The sequence below is a fragment of the Apus apus genome, chromosome 3, assembly GCF_020740795.1.
Source record: "Apus apus isolate bApuApu2 chromosome 3, bApuApu2.pri.cur, whole genome shotgun sequence".
In the NCBI taxonomy this organism is placed as follows: Eukaryota; Metazoa; Chordata; class Aves; order Apodiformes; family Apodidae; genus Apus; species Apus apus.
The window spans coordinates 39,625,286-39,646,437 of NC_067284.1; the positions used below are offsets into that span (position 1 = coordinate 39,625,286).

The following is a 21,152-nucleotide window of genomic DNA, read 5'->3' on the forward strand; positions in this document are numbered from 1 at the left end:
TCTGATGCAGAAGGTTCCCTACGCTTCCCTGGCTCCCTTTTTTCCACGGCAAAAACTAGGTCACCCAAAAGCAGAAGGGGACTGGGTGGGAAACAGAACTGATTAGGGAAGCAGGTTGTTTGCAGAGCGTCAACAGTAGGAGGGGAGGTGGACCTCTCAGAAAAGCTACCCTGCTAAAACTAGAGGGCAAAGGCTCTGACTGGCATGATAAATAATTAAAGAATATCCCAACTAGTCATGGCAACAGACTAACTTTGCAACTCATTCCTGGGCCATGACACAGTGCTAAGGGGTTTCTGGTAGTGCTAGTTAATCTTCTCATATAAACCTCTGAAATCCTGCAGGACCACCCAGAGTGCACAACGGACCACTTGGGTGTGCAAAGGAGAAGGAAATGCTCTGCTTGGTCAAACTAGCTACAAACAAAAGTAAAACTCAATTCCTGTATCTATCAGATATTCAAGTCAAGATATTCCCCAGTCAAAGCAATGGCAGCAAACTACCAGTAGGTTTGTCTTTTAAGTGAGACAGCTCATTCGTTAATCTTGGAATCTCCTTTTGTTGGCAGCATAGCCAGCCCCTTGGGGGGAAATGAGTCAGAGAAGCTGGTGAGAATTTATTTAAATAAATGACAAAGGAAAAGGACAAATAAGACTCCTGAAACAACTTGAGTTGAGGATCAAGGGAAAAAGTACTGTTCTGTTGTAGCAGATGCCATAGTCCCTGTTAAATATCAGTGCTCTCTCTTCCTCACCCTATCTGTTAGGAAGTAGATAAATCACCACCATGCATCTTTCTGAAAGCTCTTTTTTCTTCTAATCTTATACTGTCTTAGAGAAAAAATACTAGTTTCGTTCTGCTTGGAAGGAGAAAGTATTCCTGAGGAAATGTCAAAAGGTTCCTGACATTGGTATTGATGCAACACCACACAGGAGACTGAAAGACCAAACACATCATTCCCTGCCACTCAGGTACTTCTCTATCAAAAACTTTTCTCTTAGGTCTTACAAATAGTCTCTCTCTGTACTATCAGAGAAAGTTATACTTCCCAAACACTGTTCCTTTTGAATGCCCTTTGGTAGGAACAAACTGGAAAGCATTAAATCCTCTCACAGACACCTGAAAATACAATAGTCAAGTAGAACGTTTAGAGCCAGATTGATTGACTTTGTGTCTTGATGATCTCTTACTGTAAGATGCTTTTCAGTATCTTACTTTATTCAGAAAGAACTTTGGTCCTTCTAGTTGTGTTTAGTCATTTTTTATTTACGTGTAAGGAGTGAGTGTTCTCCAAACACCTTTACCCCAAACGCCTGTAGGTTCAAAAGTTTCTAAGTAAGGAGAACAGAAAACTTAATGACTGAAGTGCTTTCCACTGTGCAGTTGAGATGAAAACCACATCTCCTTGCTATGCATTTGCCATTCTTTCATATCCTCTTTGGCTGCAGCTGCATACACACAGATTTGCCTCCTCTTCCCAAAGATCTCAGAATAAGAACTTTCTCATTATATGTGCTCATGTAATTACTGGACCACAGAAAAGGAAAAAAAACTAGAACATTCATACTTCTAAGGGAGTCCAGAGTCTATGATGATTACCAACAGTAACCTGGGCACTAGCATGACAATTTTTGTGAGAAAAATTTCTGGTTCATGTTTTTTCACATCAATAACACACAACATTTGTAATACACTCATAAGCTTAGTTCTAGGAAGCACACAGGAAGATCAGCAAGTAGTCTTTATGAATCTGCATCAAACACAAGAGTCTTGATTCAGTTTGGGGCTTAGGACAAGAAGCAACACATTTCTTGATATACAAAAGCAATATAGCTAACTTCAGGGAAGTTAGAAGTGAATTGCTCAGGAAGAAAGGTAACTTTGTTAGCTTTCAGTTTAATACACTGCTGAAGTTGAAACAAGAGTTCCTTTATTATTTCATGTTAGAAAGATTATTTGGGTTTCCTGTACCAAGAGAGACAGCCTCCCTAATGCATGTTCTCTGAAAAATTCATGAGTTGTTTTCCCATACAGGGAAACTAAATTATATCCCATCTAAGTAAACCTACAGTGCAGAAGCTGAGTCTTTCTACATCTTCTGCCTCACTCTGGATGTTACAGCCCCATGTAATACATATTTTTTTGGGGATTATATTTGAAAGTCTGATATATTGCATAACAGATTTTCACTACTGGTAATTTACAGAAATCTTTTCCATACATGACTTTCCAAGTTCCAAACTGGTCAGCCTGGGATATTAAGATTACACCACTCCTCCATCTCCTACCCAGCTCTTAGAAGCATTGAAAGGATGTCCAAGATCTTAATCATGTTATTCAGATGTTTATTAGTTTGGGGTGCAGAATCTGAAAACTTCAGGCAAAGCTGTAGGATATAACAGCAGCAGACAAATTTTGCCCCTTGGTGAGTCCAGTTTCTAGATAAATCTTGTCTATGCTTTCATGAGGAATGGTTGAAGATGGGGAATTTATTTTAAGTATTCAGTATCACAAGCCTCACCAATCTTCAACTCAAAATGCAATATGTATCTTAACTTTTGCTGTCTCACATACACAGTATGTAAAAAGCGTATGTGGGCACTTGTATAGATACTGCAGCTGAAAGGCCTGGTGTAAGCCAGTAATATGCCATAGCAGCATTGCAAAAAATGTATGGCATGAAACCAGTTTCTGTATGAATCAAATGTCATGGACTTCTCTCTTCCTCAGACTGCTGTTTTCAAAGTTTCAGTTCAATTTCCTGATCAATTCCATGAAGCCAAAATTCTACTCATGACAAGAGAAAAAAAATAAACATATGACTTCCTAGTCATGCTGGTTTTATGCTTCTAGAGAATGCACAGATACAGTGGTGCAGTTCACCCTCTACCAACCTGTGCAGAGTACAACAGCTTTACTGTGAGCTGTGTTTGACCCCGAGTACTCTCAGTGCTCTGATGCACAGAAGAACTCATTACAAGGCTAATGGCAGCTCTAAATAATGGTACAATGTTCCCATTGTGAAAGAAAATAAGGAAGAGAGGGGAAAGGGTCATGATACTGACAACGGAATCAGAAGTTATCTGCAGAAAGTAATACATGAAATTACAGTAGCTGAAGGCAGTCAATACCAAGCAAGTCACTTTCCAAATGTCTCTGAGAGACCAAAAGCAATGACAGACATCAGCTTTAGTCGACTTCACTGGCAACACAGTTCAACAGGGAAGAAAATCTAATGCATCAGCAATGCAAAGAAATCAAACTACTATGGCATAAGAAATGATGCTCAATGGAAAAAGAACAACCAACCAGCGTAATTCTTCATCTTATAGTTTGACCATTCATCCTCACAGAGTTTTTACTTCCTATTGCAAAATGTATAAATATTGTCTCTCCCACATACCTCACAGATAGAGTGAGTGCACTTTCCGAGTTCAGCCACAGAGCTTCAACCTTTCAAATCCTTTCTTAAGATTTGCATCTGCCCTGAAATCCAAGAGTAGCTTGCCCACCCACAAGAACACACCTGAGGAATAACTTAGGGATTACTTAGAAATTGGTTTTAAGGCTACATTTGTAGAGGCCCTGCAGCTACAACACTGCAGTTGGCTTCTGTTTATGATTTTTTGTACTGCCAAGGTACACAAGGGAATGAGTACCCTCACTGTACTAAGTTTTGTTACTAGTCATACATGCACCACACCTTTCCTCCAATGTCTCCAATCTCCTTATTCCTCAGTCATTGAATTGGGAATTCCTTAGAGAAGAATCAAAGGGTTCTTCCCCTCTGGTACTTGCTGCCCCAGCAATCCCATGAACTGCCACACACATGTCAACAGCTACATAAGCCAGCATATGCATATGTCCATGCTGTACGCTTTAGTAGAAGCAGTAAGAGAGTTGGTTCTCTGCTTGACAGCTCTGTGAAAGTAAACTACTCTGACCAAACTGCTGGGAAGTGCTGAGGCAGCAAACAGCTTGTGGTATACTGAAGTCCACTTACAAAATGCAGTCAAGTAAAGTAGTTTGCACAGTGAAACATAAAATGCAATTGCAAGAAGATGAGTTTATAATTTAGCAGGTGTATGAGAATAAGACAATCCTATGCACATAACCAACACACCTATGTACCCAAATTCTCCTATGAGAGAAGGTCCAAATCTTCTTGAGATCTTACTGACATGAATGAAGAATGTTTTCATCTAGTTTAGGGTGAATCAAAGGGTACTGGTATGGACAGGAGGTTCCCAGGAACTGAGATCCTTGTGGAAGTGCTTAAAGAAAAGGAGTTGCAGAGAAAGAGGACTGTTGTTGAGCAGATCCCTCAAAAGAACAAAAAGCTGCAATGGGAGATTCCACACAGACATGAATTCTATGAATTCATGATTCTATGCCTCTTTTTGCCCTGCCAGCAGCTCTCTGCCAGGGAGGAAAGTCCTTGATTATTTCATATTCAGACTCCAGAGGGTCTCCCGGAGGCAGAACTGGGTTTGGTGAAAGGTTGCAAGCCAGTGCTTCTCTCTGTCTAGCCGTTAGGTGGTAACAGTATGGCAGTGAGCAGGAACAGTGTGTGTCAACAGCAGCAGGCACCTTGCTAAGCCCCTAAACGTTCACATCATGAGATTATTTCCATTAAAAAAGAAGGGACAAGCTCTCAAAAGCACTTTATTGCTTCAGTTAGGCAAATAAAAGCTGCCTTTTGATTTTAGTATCTTTGTCATAGCCAGACAACATTCCATAATTATATATAGAAACATTAATAATCTTATTTGTATTACTCTTCCTCCTTCAAACATATGAGCTGTATTTTTTTTTTTTCTTTGTCTGGATTAGACCTGGAGAGCATCCTATCCTATGCATGGACTTCTTCCTCAGTCAGCTGCACTTGCATGTTACTGATGTGGAAATACTTGTGTTTAGCCAGTTTTGCAGTCACACCCCTTAGTGCTTCTCCACCTGAAGAGAGGATACTCTCTCCCTGTCTTGTAATGATATGGTTTGTGTCTGATGGACACTTTAGAAAAGCCAACCAAATCCAAGCACCATTCTTCTCCTTAAGGTGGAGTAAAACTTCCCTATTTAAATTTTTCATTTCTGCATTCTGTGCTAAACACACACAAGAAGTCACTATTTCCAAATCAAGAATTACTCGTAATAGTCTGTTCTAAAAAAATAAAATAAAAATAAAAAAACAAACACCAAACTAACAAAAAACCCAAGCAAACCCCAAACAACAACACATAAACCAAAGCAAAAACCAAACAAAAAAAAACCCTGAAGTGACCCTTACTAATAACTTGCAGCTTACTCACAGAGGTCTGGATATAGCATTTAAATGAAAGCCAGCTTAAACCCTCAACACTTTTTGGGCAACCAAGTACTAATGTACTACTAAAAGCTAATTTTATTTTCTTTAGGATAGCAAGCTGCAGCAAAGCCTGCTTGTCTTTGTCGTAAGAGAGTTTGTAAATCTAACACTCCAAATTTCTATTATTCAACTAGCTTCCTTAAGCACCAGCCTGAAAGATAAAGCAGTTGACAACTTTAGCTATTTCTAGTGTTTATTGTTGATGAGAGCATCTCTTCCACACTATTCACTAAGAGCAAATACCAGCCCAAGACCTGCTAAGGCATCTTGTACACATCACCCAAACACTTCAGTCAAATATGGTTCTCAGGGTCTCAGTGGTCTTTGTTTTCACCATGAAATTCTGCCTAACTATTTCCTCCCAAAATTATATGCATTTTGCCCCCTCCTTCAGTTGCTGCTTCTGCTCCACAAATGATCTGGGTTTTCTGAACTGTTGTTCTGGCTCATCCATAAATGCTTCTGGAAATCCAGTCCAAAATACTTAACTTGGCACTCTTCACTGGATAGGATGTTGGAAAGAAAATTATGTTTGTGCAACTTAATAAATGTTTAGTTAGTTAACAAAATATTATTTTAATAACTCCATTCAGGGATAGTAGAAGGTCTTTGATTCTCCAAATATAAGTGAATTACTGTAGGATTATTGTATAAAGCCATCTCACCTTGAAGGAGAGTTGATCTACCCAAAAGTTTTTTCCAATTACATTTTTCTAACTAATAAAATATATTTTCTCATCCTAAAAACTGTCCTTAAGCCACCACAGATGCTAGAAAGTTCTACAAAATAATTTTGGTTCAGTTTGCCCTCAGGGGAAGATGAACAAACAGAAATCACTGTGCTTTTCACAGCAATCTGATGACTTCAGGTGAGCCTGGGCAGAAGAGTCACCCTGGTGCACTGAAATATCCTTTAATGAGCTACTGAAGTTTCCTGCTGCTGTGCTCGACATGTCAGTGATGTGTCAGTTAAGATTCACAAATATGAAAAATCAATAGGACATATGGCTACATTTTGAGAAATTATGCTCTATAGCTCTTCTGCACTGTCTTCTAAAATTCTCATTTTAAATCTGGACCCTCAGTTCCATGCTCTGCATGTTCCATTTATATTTTATTTATACTTTTGCTTGTGTTTTTGTTTCAGATACAATATTTCTTTAATATTAAATGAATAAATTTTCATTTTCATTTCATTCTCCTACACCATGCCTACTCTAATAGAATTCCACTCAGGTCATATCCTCTAGAGCATACCTGTTCAGTCTTGGCAGTAGTCCCATTTACTGACTTTAATGAAATTACAGGTAGAAAAAACAGCCCCATCCCATGGTGACTCACCAAGAAAACAGATGGAGATTCAAGAAATATGTCTTCCTTTAGCCTTGTAATTTAAGTTAAATAATGACCTTGACTCACAAGACTTCCCAATTACACTTTCACTATACTTTAACTTAAAAATAATAATAAAAAAATCAACCAATTACAATTTACAGATACATATATTGATAGTATAGTTTTACATTTTGATCCTGCAGTTATGCACGTACTTAATTTTATCTAATTGCAAGGCTTCTGTTCCCTCCATTGAAATTTGATAACGCAGGGAGGGGACAGCACTAGGCACACACTTTTTAATGTGCAGATCACCAGGTCGGATTTGTCCCACTCAGATTTGGAGATAAGAGTTGTCTCCAGTGGATCAGACACTTGCTGATACAGTCCCTGGTTATTTGTCTGCACCAGACAGTCAGTGACTGCACCTTAATGGTCAGAGACTGCAGGGTATTTAGATGCATAAACAGGCAGAAGGGGTAAGAGGAAGGCAAGTCCCAGATTCACTCCTCTGCCAGAAAACTCTAAGGAGGGGGAAAAACTTATCAAATTTTTCCACAGAATAAGGAATATGGGGGCAAAAATATTTGAAAGTATCTTGTCCTTAAATTTTCTGGGAATAAGCCAGATGCACCCTGCTCCACTGAATAGTACGGATGAAACAGAACTAAACAACAACAGCAAACAAAACAAAACAAAACAAAACAAAAATCACTGAACCCACAATCTCTTGAGGACCAAGGATGGAAACAAATAGGCTGTATGATTAGCCACAGTACACACTAAGAACTTCTTCCTTGCAACTTATTTTGGAAAAATGTAATCCTTCAAGTGAAGGGTTTATTGGCAGTACTACACTTGCTGTCTTCCTATTTTTAGATGGCACCATTTGCTTCCTCTGTGTCTCTGCTGAAACAGTATGATTGATCACAGCAATTTATAAACCTCCCTGACTTTCATCCTATTTCAGACAGCCTCTTTTCCTATGAGATTAGGCCTAATAGGTGAAATTCATACTAGCTATAAGCCTAAATAAGTCAGTGGAATTACACCTGGGATTAATGTGGTTTAATTTCTTTAGCCTTTCAAAATAACCTTCTATTTCATGAAAGTATGAATCATCTCTGTTACCCTCCAATGCCGTTAGTAGGGCATCGCAACAACCTGCCTAACTTAGAGCTTCAAGGTTATATACTAGTTTTGTGAAACAGACATATTTTGATCAAAATACTAGTAAAATGTACTAAGGAAGTTATTTTATGGTCCTCCTGAGCTTACTTGGCAATTGACAAAAATTACTGCCTCTCAAAAAAGTAAGCCCTAAAAGTAAATCCCTGCCTCCAAACATTACAGCCTATCTGTTGCTGAAGAACAAACACCAGTTGTTTCCAAGGTATGTAGTGGGCTGGCACTCATATAATTTCCACACAGTTGAATTAATGTATTTTAAATTAGTTCCATTAAAATGATCTCTGATTAAGGCAGATGGCTTTTAAAAAGTCTTCCATTTTGGAAAACAGAATTTTCCTTCCAATGAAACTCCTGATTAAAAAAGAGTATTTGTATCCCAAATGATAATGAGTCTATGAAAACAACCAGTAGATATAGGACCATTTAAAAGATGACAGAGTAGAAAGTAACAGTGCATCTTTTATAAATTACTTGAACAAGGTACAGCTGGACCCTTAAGCTATTTTTAGTTGGAATGCCACCAGGCATAGAAGTTTTATTTAACTTTCTCAATTTACATGGAGTATTGATGCTTAAGGAAAAGTGGAGGGATGGAAACCAAAATGAAAGAAAGCCATCAAGTCTTGTTCCTATCTGTCATGCAAACATTAGTTGGGAGGTCCACATACTGAATCTTTTGGTTTTAAAAGTTTCACAATCAGCTTTTTCTTTTGTCTTTTTAATTTAACACTTAGTCTGCTATATTCTGAGCTAGAGGTGGGCTCAGTTTTGACATTTCAGACCAGAGCTATTCTCCCACAAGCAAAAGCAACAAGCAACGTCTGTCTGAGCAAATGTTTTTACTTTGCTTTCTTTTGGAGCAGAACTGGACAGGATTTTCCAACTGAAAAGGAATTATGAAGGAATCTGCACTTCCACTGCACAGGAGTCACTTCCACTGCACAGGGGTCTATTGGAACCATGCCATTCCTGAATCATATGAGTTTTAACCAAACTTTTTTACTAGGGTCAGGCAAGAAAGAGCCCTCCAACTGCTGCTAAGGAGTTGCTTGGCTATAGTTAGGGGCTGGACTGACCCGGGAGGACAGTCAGCTTGAATTCCTATGAATTAGGTGAATGCTTTTAATTCTGAGGCTTGTTGTTTACCTCTGAAGTTCTCACTTGCTGGTTTCATCCCTACAGGCACCCAAGCATGATCTCACTAGGCTTCCTTGCCCTGGAAAGAGCCTATTTACAGTCCTGGTGTACAGGACACTTCCTAAAACATTAGGAGGGCAGGAAAGCCCAGACTTTGCTTGGCTTTATCACAGGGGGGTGGTTCCTTTGCACTCTCACCCGGCACTGAGACCAAGACAGTCAAACCCAGGCAGCCACACACACCATGTAGGAGACTGGGCATCCTCCACCCCAATTCCTCCCTCCCTCACTCTGAAAGGTGCAGCACCAGCCCTGTCTTCCCTCTTCCTACCTCCCAGGGTAGCAAACACCTTCCCTCCTCTTTCTCTGCTCTTCTACAGCAGCAAATTCAACCCCCACCAACATACACTTCCCCAGGACACTCCCACTCCATGCAGAAAGTCCCAGTGTCCCCCTCAACATCCAGCCTTTCCCACCCCCACAGGGGGACCACAGAAAGATCCTAACCCATCCCCACAGAGGCTCTTCCCTGGGCAGCACCACAAATGAGCCTCCCTATGAAAAGACAGAAGAATGAACAACACAACCCAGAGAAGTGAAGTTAATCACATCTGCCATTTGCCTCTCTTGCTGAAGGTAGTACCCTGATGCACGTTGAAGGCACGTGGATGCTGAGGAACGTAGCATCTGAAACAACTCATTTCCAGCTGGTGAAAGATTACTGTTCAGCACCGACATTTTGTAGCCTTCGTATTTTATATTAAACTGGAAATACCACCCTTGCAAGCTCCTCTAAGGATTCTGCAGCCTCCGTGGCATTTGTTCAGCATGTATATGCTTCTGTGTAACATGTTGTGTGAGTTCAGGAACTGCTGAATGCTCAGAAACAATTTTTTCCTGTCTGCTAAGCTAATGACCTCTTCTAAAATTTCTATGAGCTCTGAACATTTTCTTTTTTAGCTTTGTCAGCATAATCATATTACAGCCTGACACCCAACAGTGTAAATTAATATCTCTTCTTTTTTTGTATCCCATGCAAATTCCCCAGAAGCTGATTCTTCTCCCCATTTTGTCTTAATAAGCACAGACTGGGAGAGGAGGGAAACACTATTTTTGAAAACTGATACTTGTGTTTCTAGACATACTGAAACCAACACCAAGACTCTTTTGGAGAATACATTCTACAAAGATGCCTCTTTCCCAGAAACACACAGACCTAATTGCATTGCTTAATGGGAACTCCACAGGAGTTTTGTTTGTGGAAGTACGAAGCTGAGCTTTTCAAAACAAAACCCTGGAAATTATACAGACTTGTCAGTGCAGACCTTAGGAGGTTATGCCAATGTTGTTGTAGTACTCAAAACAATTACTCCTTGTTTTATGCACCTGCATTTACTCCTGCACTGAGTCCTGTATCTTCGAAAGGTCAAAAATAAGAAGTATGCTTTCCATGCTTTCCTGATAAGCAGATATCCTTAGAGATGGTGGATTCCCTTTTTCTAAACTCCACTCAAAACTGGATGTGAGTAGAGCCCAGGCCTTCCCCCTGGTCTCATGCATGAACCTGGGTGGAGAACTGCAGATGGTGTGATTCCAGGGCACTCTTTTTACTGGAAGATAACCTCTTGTTCTTGAAGAGCTACAAAATACTATAGGCACTATTTTTCTCTGGTATCTGCTACATTTTTATGGATCATGTTAAAATGAGCAGTTGAAAGGCTTGTTTTTTTTAGATTTAAAAATAAAATAAAATAAAATAAAAAGAAAGCAGAAATCATTCTGAATTTCCTTGGCTGCAGAGAAAAAGACACGACTTTTCACCAAATGAGTGTATACTACACTCATTTTTAAACTATGGGTCATGTATTGTTCCTTATTAACAAAAATTAAACCACTACAGTACAATATGTTCAAAGAAACAGAGGTTTAGGAGAGAGCTGACAGCAAACAAATCTCTCCAAATAGCCCTCCACTAAAGCCCTGCTCATTTATACATATAGGAAAGGAGGGGGGGAAGTAAAAAAAGAAAAAGAAAGAGAAAAGAAAAAGGCAAGATTTCTTTCTGTCTTAGAAGTTTGAACAATTCACCCTAAACTGTAGAGAGTCCCTCAAATTTGCGAGGGCTGGATGAAGACCTGAAAGGCCAGTCCAAGCACATGTAGTTATTTGTGCTCAGTTTGGAGCTGTTTGTGGCCAGAGCTCTCTCAGAGTCCTCCTGCTCTCAGAGAGCTCCAGAAACCTGGCTGTGATACAGATGTCTCTGCAGGACCAACATGACGAGCTTAGTTTGAAGGGCCATACGAACAAACGGCGGCTCTTCCTGGTTTCACTTGATGAATCCCTCTTCCCCTCTGAAGAAGGAAGAGATGCACCCACAGAGAAATGGAACTTGTTGCTGTACTTCTCAGCAGGGGACTCCCTAAGGCACCGACAGCCAAAGAAGAATATTTGTACACGTGATCTAGAGTTTTTTGGGGTTTTTTAACCTAACCATATTTATGATACCAAAAAAGATTCTTCTTCTACTGTTTCAGCGGAAAGCCTCGAAAGACAATGGGGACTTCTGAGGTGCATAATGCCTAGGAAGCAAGAGAATAAGGCTGCAGACATTTAAGTAATAGGGAACTTTTCATTTGCTTAATTTGCTCATAGCAGTATGGAGACAAGCGCAGCTCTTTACCTGAAGTTCATTAGGAATGCCAGCTGCTTCTGAAACTTTGTTAAAATAGTTTTTAAAAAAACACTAGAAGAGGTAGAGAACACAAATGGTAGAGTAGAGCAAACGAGAGCATAACAAAAAACCTACTTACAGGACAGCAAAAAGGAGTTGATGACAACCAGAGACACCCAGAAAAAACTAGAATGCAATCTCAGTGTCTGCCTTTCAGCTGACTACAGCAAAACACCAAGGGAAAGCAGAACTGCTGCCAAGCAGGAAATGAAACTTGAATACATTTAAAATAAATAAACAGACTATAAATCCACATACTGGAGCATGTGCCTTACAGGTAGACTTCTGACTTCAGCCTTTCCATTCAGGATATTTCTGGTACAAAATTAGGTCCTTAACAACCATGCCATAAAATGAGTTCTCCATCCTCCTGCAAAGGAAGACAAATCTCTCTGCACCAGCAGTGCTGCTACCTTCACCCCAAAAGTGGCAACTGCTGCCTGGACACCATGTAAGAAAGCAAGCCATGCCCGTTCAATGGCACTTTCCTATCCAAAGTGGTAGCAGCCTAACACTGGCACAAAAGCTGCTTTCACACTGTTATGAGATCATACTTTCCCAACACACTTTCAGCAAATGTGTACAACTGAGATGATAGTTTGACGTCCACACAGACAGTTCCACAGTTGAAAAGCAAGAAAGGTACCTGGAAATAACCATACTGCTGCATTTTGTATTAGCTGTCAGCCGATTTGTGTGGAGAACAGATGAGCCTGCAGGGAAAAGGGTCATCTATTATGGTTTCTTGGCAATCTGCCCATTTCTGCCCCCCTCCCCCAGAATGCTCAGTACCTTTAAGTTCATGGGTCAGCTATGCCTTCAGCCCCACAGCATGGTCCTTCTTGAAGAGGGACTGGGTGTGAGCTACAGAAGAAAGCCACTACTCGAGCTGTGGGCAATCCCAGCTGTGCCAGCAGCTCTGCCTTCCGCTGTCTACTCAAAAATAAGAAGCTGTCACACAATTACCAGAGAAGCAAATCAAAACTGGAAAAGCCTCTCTGCTTTTAGAAATCAGAAAGGCTGAAACAATTTGAAGCTACACAAATAAAAAAGCCTCTTGTGTGCTGAATACGTCAGCAGGGGGAAAAACAGAAAGGAACACTGCAGAGAAATTAATTTCTCAGTTGAGGAAATGACTCAACATTTTCTACAAAGTCAAGATACTCTCCAACTGACATTTTTCAAGGGTCAGTCACCCACAGGATAGGTTTCTTCCAACACGGAGTACCCAAGCTGAGTGAAACTCAACTGCTGTAAATCTAGAGCAATCCCACAGGAGTTATGTTCCTCTGGATGTACACTGGGGCAATTGCAATCGGGGTCTTCCCACAAACTGTTCACATCTGCCAATTACTTAGTTACTAATGGAACATTTCAGCGGATGCCAGTGGGATCATAAAGTCAAGCAGCAGAAATAGAAATTTATTTGCCTACATACATATTCCTTTTTTGTACTGTGTCATCTCTACTTCAAATGTTTTTCCTAGATGTAAAAAGAAGAGAAAAAATGAAATTATTTTTAAGCAGTTATATTAAGTTAGCCTTCGAATCACAGAATCACAGAATCATCCTGGTTGGAAAGGACCATGAAGGTCATCAAGTCCAACCAAAAGCTAAATCCACCAACCATAACCTAAATCTACCTGTTCAGTGCTTAAATCATGTCCCTAAGCACTACATCTGTATTTCTTTTAAACACTTCCAGGGACGGTGACTCCACCACCTCCCTGGACAGCCTGTTCCAGTCTCCAACCACTCTTTGGTAAAGAAATTTTTTCTACAATCTTGTCTAAAACTCCCCTGCTGCAACTTCAGGCAATTTCTTCTGGTCCTATCATTATTCACTTGAGAGAAGAGGCCAACTCCCACCTCCCTGCAACCTCTTTTCAGGTAGTTGTAGAGAGCAATGAGGTCTCCCCTCAGCCTCCTTCAAAATCACTTAGGTATTTATTTGGGTTCAGTATGAAGCCATGCTAAAGTCTACATCAATCTACTCAACAATTCAGCACTTGCCAAATACAACCTTTTCTTCCTCATATTCCCTCTTGGATGAACATTCTTCCCTCTACACTTTCATATTAGGTGATAATGCTTCATGAAACCCAGTACAAAATTTGCAAATAGCTCAGAGAATCCCTGCCTGCTCCACAGGTACTAGCTATAAAACATGACACTCCAGAAAGTTATTAGAATAATAATACCAAGATCAGCATTTTGAAGTAGATCGGGGTTCCTAATGGAACTAGATTTCAAAATACTGCAAAACAAACTTTACCACTTCTCAATCTCCACCTCAATATTTCTGCAACAGTAACTGATACAATAAATAGAGCATAAATTTACAGGAAAGACTGCAATCTTCCCTGAAGCTTTTAGTATTCTGTAAAATTTGTTTTCTTCTTGTGCTCGACAATTATGCCTATTTTATTGATAAGTTTTGCTTAATTAACACTATTCAGAAGAAACTTCAAAAACATAACTGTCCTTGGCTGTTGTTTACAAGAGATGCTTCATTTATTTTACAAGTATTGTTGGCAAGGGGAAGCAAGAACGGCCTTGTAATTAAGAACCAGGATCTGAGTGACTAGTGTGAATACAGGGAGACAGAAAATGTTATCAGGGTCACACCTGCCACTGACACAGTAGCAGAAAGGAAGTAGGTGGTTTCTACCATGATGATGCACAAAACCCAGCCAGGGTAACACAATGGCTAAAGCCCCACTTCCAACCTATTTTCTTTCCTTTTATACACCCTCCCTTTCAATAAATCATGCCTGGCATTGGCAGGGAAGCACAAAATTGTGAATGCTCTCTCAGGGTAAAATGCTCTCTTGTTCCAAATCTGTTGTTCACCTGAAGATCAAAACTTGTGCTTTTATTTCAGCTGATATATTACTGGACAAACCATCAGTACAGTCAGTGCTCTGAACCACATCCTCAGCCTGAAACACTCTCTTTGCACACATGCCCTTTCAAACCTCACATTTTATGCATTGATTTTACCTGCTTTATAGTTACCTATAAACCTCGTGGTGCTGAGGAGAAGCAAACAACATGGTCTGTTGATGAGTCCTCTCTTTCTATTTTAAAGTTCACAAGCATATATATTATGCATCTTTGCAGCTCTCCAGGGCTTCTATCAGCTAGAGGATAGATTTTTCTGAACTGTTACTGCAGCTTCCAATGCTGTGACTCAGCAATCACACTTTCACACTTAGAAGTTTGGCAACTGGCTTCATGCCAGACAAACTAATGATCTATCAGCTTCCTAATATGCAGCAGATGTTTTAATGAAAGTATGCCCTTTACATATATAAGGACAGATTATTTGCTATAAACTCAGACAAACTTTGTTGGTCTTGCAGGGCTGAGAGCATTCAGAATCTCCCAAACAACATAATGTTTGGGCTGTGGAAAGTCTATATGGCATGTCATAATTTACTAAAAAACTACTTTTGCATTTCTCATCTCAGTAAATTTATTTTCCAAACAACATTGCTCAGACCTTTACGTGTTGACTTTTTTTCTACAATAGGAAGTTCTACTTATTCATTTTTAACAGATGAAGAAAGTCTTCTCAGCTTGAATTCAGTGCACTGGAGAAACTCAGTTAAGTCTGAACGATTCCTTTTATAGACCAACCAAGTTACCTTGTACGAAGTTTTAAAATAAATTAAAATTAGACCACGAGATATATTATTGGCCTAAAATCCAGAATGCTCTGAGGTTTATAAATAAGATGCTTACTTATGCATATAAAGGCACTTCAGCTTATTTGTAATTTGCATTTACTTTGTATTATGCGGTATGGATACCTCCACATCTCCTGCTCTGAAGTCTAAGGACATACATAATCCAAATTCTTTTTTCTCTAAGTGTTGTTGCCATTGCCATTAAGATAAGATGACTTCACTGCATATGGAACTGCTCAGACTCACACCACAGCTGTTGAAAAAACCCCTTCTCTCTAAAATGCGTGAAGGTGGAGTCAAGCCTACTGCAAGCAGTTGGATTGTTACAATGAAGGCCCACTGCTGTTCCTGGACCTTATCTTGCCTCTTTGCTTGTTCCACACATCACAGTTTTTCATAACATGTGGGAGTGTATTTTATTTCATTCTTCAGCTACAAGCATATGTATGTATAAACCAGGCACCACAGCACCTTTGCTTAAGGTACCAGACCTGCAAAGTAGAAAGAAGCCAAACCACAGAACTAGATTCCTAAGTTTCCTCTACCACAAGGAATGCTTCAGAAAACTGCTTAAACCTACAAATCTCATACATGAAAGGAGAGCCATCTGGAACTAAGCAACAGGTAATACCTGGGAGAAGGGCATGCCTAGGGATCTTACCCATCACAGACTCTGCCTTGCTCTGGATTGCCAGGAAGCACCCACATGACCTCTGCAACAACTCCTTCAAATCACCAGACAGGGTTCATTCCTCTTTTTGAAAGCATGCTCAGAAGAGCATACCTAGTGATTTGAAGAAAAACGGCCTTGAGCTTCTGTCTTATAGGTGAATACTTTGCCCCCTAGGGATGAGATTAAGTAGAGCAATAGCAATTTCTACTGTGCAGAAGTATTGTAACTGACATTCTGCTCTTCTGATGTCAACACAAGTTTTGCCCTAGGGTTTACACTTTAACACTAAATACAATACTTTCTTTGAGGGGGAATAATATTAACCTGGTGGTCAGGACTGGCATTCATCAGGCCACCACTTCAAACATGGAGGAAGAATGTTATGCTTGAAACTTTAAAGACTTCTGTAATTTATGCAGTGGCTGTTTCTTATGCGAGGAGAAAGAGGCCTTGGAATCAGGCCAGCACTCACAACTTCCACATTTCCAGATGAGTACCGTAATGACTGTGCTTATTTTGTCTCCACAAACCACAGATTCTTACCTGTCCTCTTCTCTTATTAGCTCCCAGCTGGCTGGATAAAAAATCTTTGCAGCACTGAGCTGTTAGAAAGGGGTTAAACCAACCATGAGCAAAACCAAACCAAAATTAAACCAAAGCACTGTATGTATATTTAAATAAGACTTGACACTAAAAACATTGACCAGGTTGCAAGGAACTGGTGAGTTTTTTTCTGAAATAATATTTTCCTTGCATTGCCAGTGTTGCATTAGCAAAATACTGATAAAGAAGGCTTTACAAAGGACCCTAAGAAGACACTGTTCTTTTGGAGACAACAGTTGCAAAACATCTTAGGACATTTACATACTCCTTGCAAGTGAAAGTAAATGAGATCCCTTACAACACAGACCTGCTCATCTGATGTCAGGACAGGTGTAATTGCCTCTGTTGCTACATGGTACGTTGAAACACTGCAATTAACAGTTTGTTTATCTCCCTAGGGTAATGATTATTAGGATTTGTCCCTGCCAGGGAGGAATTACCACACTTACAAAGAAAGGGACAAGATTAAAAGTTGAAGAGTCATATTATGCCTCTTGCCAGCCTTTGCTGAAGTTTAAATGCGTTGCATACATCAGCTTGTCAGGAATACTGAAGTTAAGAGTCCAGAAAAAAGTAAAGGAGGTCAGTGTAAGCTATTAGACATACAGTACTTGATAAAAACTGACAAACCAACATGTCCAAAATAAACAATATAATTATGCAACTATAAGCATATATTTGTGTGTTTAGAATTTCTACATCACCCGTGTGTCTCCTATACCACCTCAATCCCTGAACACTGACAAGCAACACTGACTTCAAGAGCTAGATCATCACAAAGGGAAATTTGAGCTGATGCCAACAAATACTTTATAATACATCCAAAAAGGCCCCTTGTTTTATTCCCCTTACCACACTGAAAGCCTATTTACCCAAGCTCTTTTAAGGCTTGTTCACATTTCTTTTACAGAGAGTTTTCAGGCACATGCCAAGTTTTTCACTGAATTTGAACCTAGTGAACTCTTAGCAACAGCTAAAAAAACAGTTGTCAAGACGGATGTAACTAGATGAAACAAAGAGACTTTTGATAGACAAACTATTGATCCTACCATATTGTCAACTCGAGGCCCTGTGTTTTATGGACCACACTTTTGCTGTCCTTATCGTCAGCTAATCTAGGAAATTTCAGCTCTAAAAGTAACACATTCAGGGAAAAGATGCAATATAAACATTCAGCAGTGCCCCAAAAAGGAATTGTCTTTGTTATATGCTTTATGACAATTTTAGAAGTTTTAGAGGTCACTAATCTACATTAGAAATCTGACCTTTGAGTTCCTTTAATTTTAGGAAAGAAAATAAACTTTGCCATTTTCCTAACTTGATTTCACATTTACCATTAAGCTATTATTTCAGGTTGCTCATGGATACTTCTTAGATGATGTCTTTATATCTTCCCATTCTGTATGGATTCTGACTCCTGATGAAGAAAAGCATGAGCTTTCTGAGTTTTTCTCTAAGTCAGTTGAGGATGGGAAGGGAAGAAGTAACATAATTAGGAAAAATACAAACTAGTTGAACTATATCCTGTTTAGTCTTTAAAAAAAAAAAAAAAAGAGTTCTGCATATGAAAATGAATTAGGGCCATTGCTTCTGGGACAACTCAAAAACCTAATTAAATGAAAACACAGAATCCTACTTGACTTTGAGAAATACTTTACAAACAGATGGGATGAATGAGACATAAAGTAAGGTCTAGAGGGGAGCAGACTGGTGACTTCCCAGAGGCGACAGTCCACTGATGCCTCCTTCAGAATATCAAACACAAATAAGCTTAGGGATATCCTAAATTGCCACCCTCCTGAAAATAAAAAAAGAAAAAAAAAAAAAAAGCTGTCTTCTCTGTCACAGTGAAAACAAGTTAACAAAACAAACTTCTTCTGTTCAGATGGGAGTAAATGGCTGAGGAAGCCAGGCAGAATTCAATAACTGACACTGCCAACATTGGTCAGAACTGTCTTCCTCACCAAGCAGATTTACAAGGCCACAGGGACAGATTGGCATAGGTCCGAACTCTGGCACAGAATCAGTCAAGGTGATGACTGGGTGTGAAACACATTTTACATTTTCCCATTGCAGGAAGTCACTAAGTCTCTTGACAGTGACTACTGTTTTGCTGCACAGGGCTTAATTATTTTTTTCCATCTGTCTTTTTGCCTAAATGAACATGTATCCGCTGTCTTTGGCTCATTTCTGGCTCCCAGAAATTGCTCCACTTTATTTTGGACCCTGAATACAAGTTCTTTGACCTTATTCGAGGCTAGAACACCAGACAGTATTATTTCTTCATTTGTCAAAGCCAAAACAACACTTAATTTTTGTTCTACTAAGCTACCTCAGCTAGGTGTTTGTTGGAATGCAGTTCTGCTTTCCTACTAATTATTGCGATTGTTTCTTGCCAGCCATCATATTGAGAAGTTAAACACTAGGTTCTAGACAAGCAGCAATGCTAAAGACAACAGAACACCATTCTAAAGAAAACGTGGCAACATGAAAGGAAGGTAAAATTTTTCCTGTTTGGACAGTTGCCTACATGTGCTGGCTAAGCAACTGCCTTACAAAGACAAGGTAGGGTTTGTCAAAACAGAAGTTTGTCAACATCTCAAAACGAGTGTACCTTTCATCATGTCAAGGCTCAGCTGGTGGAGAACAGCAGTGGTGTTCTGCATTAGTTGTAGGCCTCTGAGAGTGGGACTGAATATGCAGCCAGGAGGAGGTGTCTGGGACAGAAGTAGTGGATAAAGCAAAGCTGAAAACTTGGTAATATAAAAACACAGGGTAACTCAAGTTGGAAGTGACCCCAGGTCATCTATGCCAGCCTCCTGTCCAAAGCAGTGTCAATGCTTCAGACCACACTGCTCAGAGATTTGTCCAGTCAGCTTTTTAATATCCCTAAGGATGGAGACTCCACAATTTCTCTGGTCAATTTATGTTGGAGCTTGTTTGTCCCCCTGAAGAAAAAGCTTTCCTTACCTCAAGTCTGAATCTACCCTGTTCTAGTTTGAGACCACAGTCTCTTGTTCTCCTGATGTGCAATTCTGTAAAGAGCCTGGCTTCGTATTTCCAGTAACACCTTATTGGTATGGGAGGGCTGCTCTAAGGACCCCCCAAAGTCTTCTCAAAGCTGAAGAAGCCTCCAGTCCCTCAGCCTGTCCTCACATGGCAAGAGCTCCTACCCTGACCAACTTGGTGGTCTCCTGTTCCAGTTTATCAACATCCTTCTGGCAAGGCAGGGGTAAAACTGGACACAGTCTTGCAGACACGGTCTAACTAGTGCACCTTCCTTGGTAAGTAATGTTTAGCTTGTTGCAGGCAATGCATAAAGCAGGATAAGATGGTCCCAGTTACCAAGATTTTTTAGGTACAGTTCATTACCCAGACAGATGTGAAAAGATGGGGATCTATCAAGTGATCCATCAGCACTTTGTATTCTCAGAACCTCCATCATTTGGAAACTGGGCATAATGACAGACTTCCAGTTTGGCTGTGAGACATGTAAAGCAGAGCGTATGGTACTCAAAATCAGGCATCAAAAATCAGCTTTTTTATTCTGAATGGGGCTGGCACCGAGTCTGGTTTCCAGATGGTTTTCTGTTGTGTGTTTCTGTTGCTTAGCAGAAAGCAGGAAAATTCAGAAGGGAAAACCCTTCTCTAAAGAGAAGCAAGAAATCAGGGAAACAGAACTAAAAATGTGAAGAATAAGGCAATAAGTAGTAGGTTAAGTCACTTCCTACGTCACAGTTTTCTCACATAAGGAACCAGCTGTGGAAACTCTCACTTTTATGCCTAATAATTCTGTGTTTGAATCTCCTGCCTGTAGTATTTGGCTGGTATTTTCCAGTCTTTTATTTGTACAGTTAGATGCAAAGCAGCCAATTAGCATGCTTGTTACTTCTTTATTAACAAACACAGTCTTTGAAAGGACAGATGCCACTGTTTACCATCCCTTCAGATTTCAATCAGTCTCCATATCAGTGTTTGAGCTCTATGCTATACAAAGTCTGACTGCTTTTGCTCTTTATCTGCTTTTGATATTTAATTTTTCAAACTGCTTGATGCTTTTATTAGGGTCTGGTTTATTTTTTTTCTGTATTTGGAAATGATTCTTCCAGCTCGTTGATCTCAAATTCATTCATGAATATCATTATAAGTCAATGGGAAAACTCAGTTTAAAAATTTGACCCCTGGAGTAACTCTGGCTTCTAAAAGACTCCTCAGCACAGCTGAAGGGCACATACTTAATACATTTGTTTTGATCTTATTTTCTAATTTCTTTTTCAAAATAGCAGCTGCAGGTTTAAGAGAGACCACCAAGACACTACAGGTCCAAATATTCAACTTTCTAGTCTTAACTCTGAAGATTGCTGAGTATTCTTGACTTCTACAGATATTGGGGAGAGCTGAAGTTCTTTAGCAACTTAGAGG

At 39.8% G+C, this 21,152-nt stretch overlaps 1 protein-coding gene across 6 annotated transcripts in view; it reads right to left on the reverse strand.

Annotated features, from left to right (window-relative positions):
* PKIB (cAMP-dependent protein kinase inhibitor beta) overlaps positions 1-21,152 on the reverse strand; it is a 51,252-nt gene that overhangs the window by 7,989 nt on the left and 22,111 nt on the right. Inside the window, exon 1 of one of the 6 annotated variants that reach the window (XM_051615235.1) lies at positions 12,409-12,475. The exons of 4 other annotated variants lie outside the window; for them this stretch is intronic. The gene's annotated coding sequence lies outside the window, so the exon portion shown is untranslated. Of the gene's footprint in view, positions 1-11,841; positions 11,864-12,408; positions 12,476-21,152 lie in introns of those variants that run through there. One more of the 6 variants, XM_051615236.1, reaches the window with a different exon arrangement.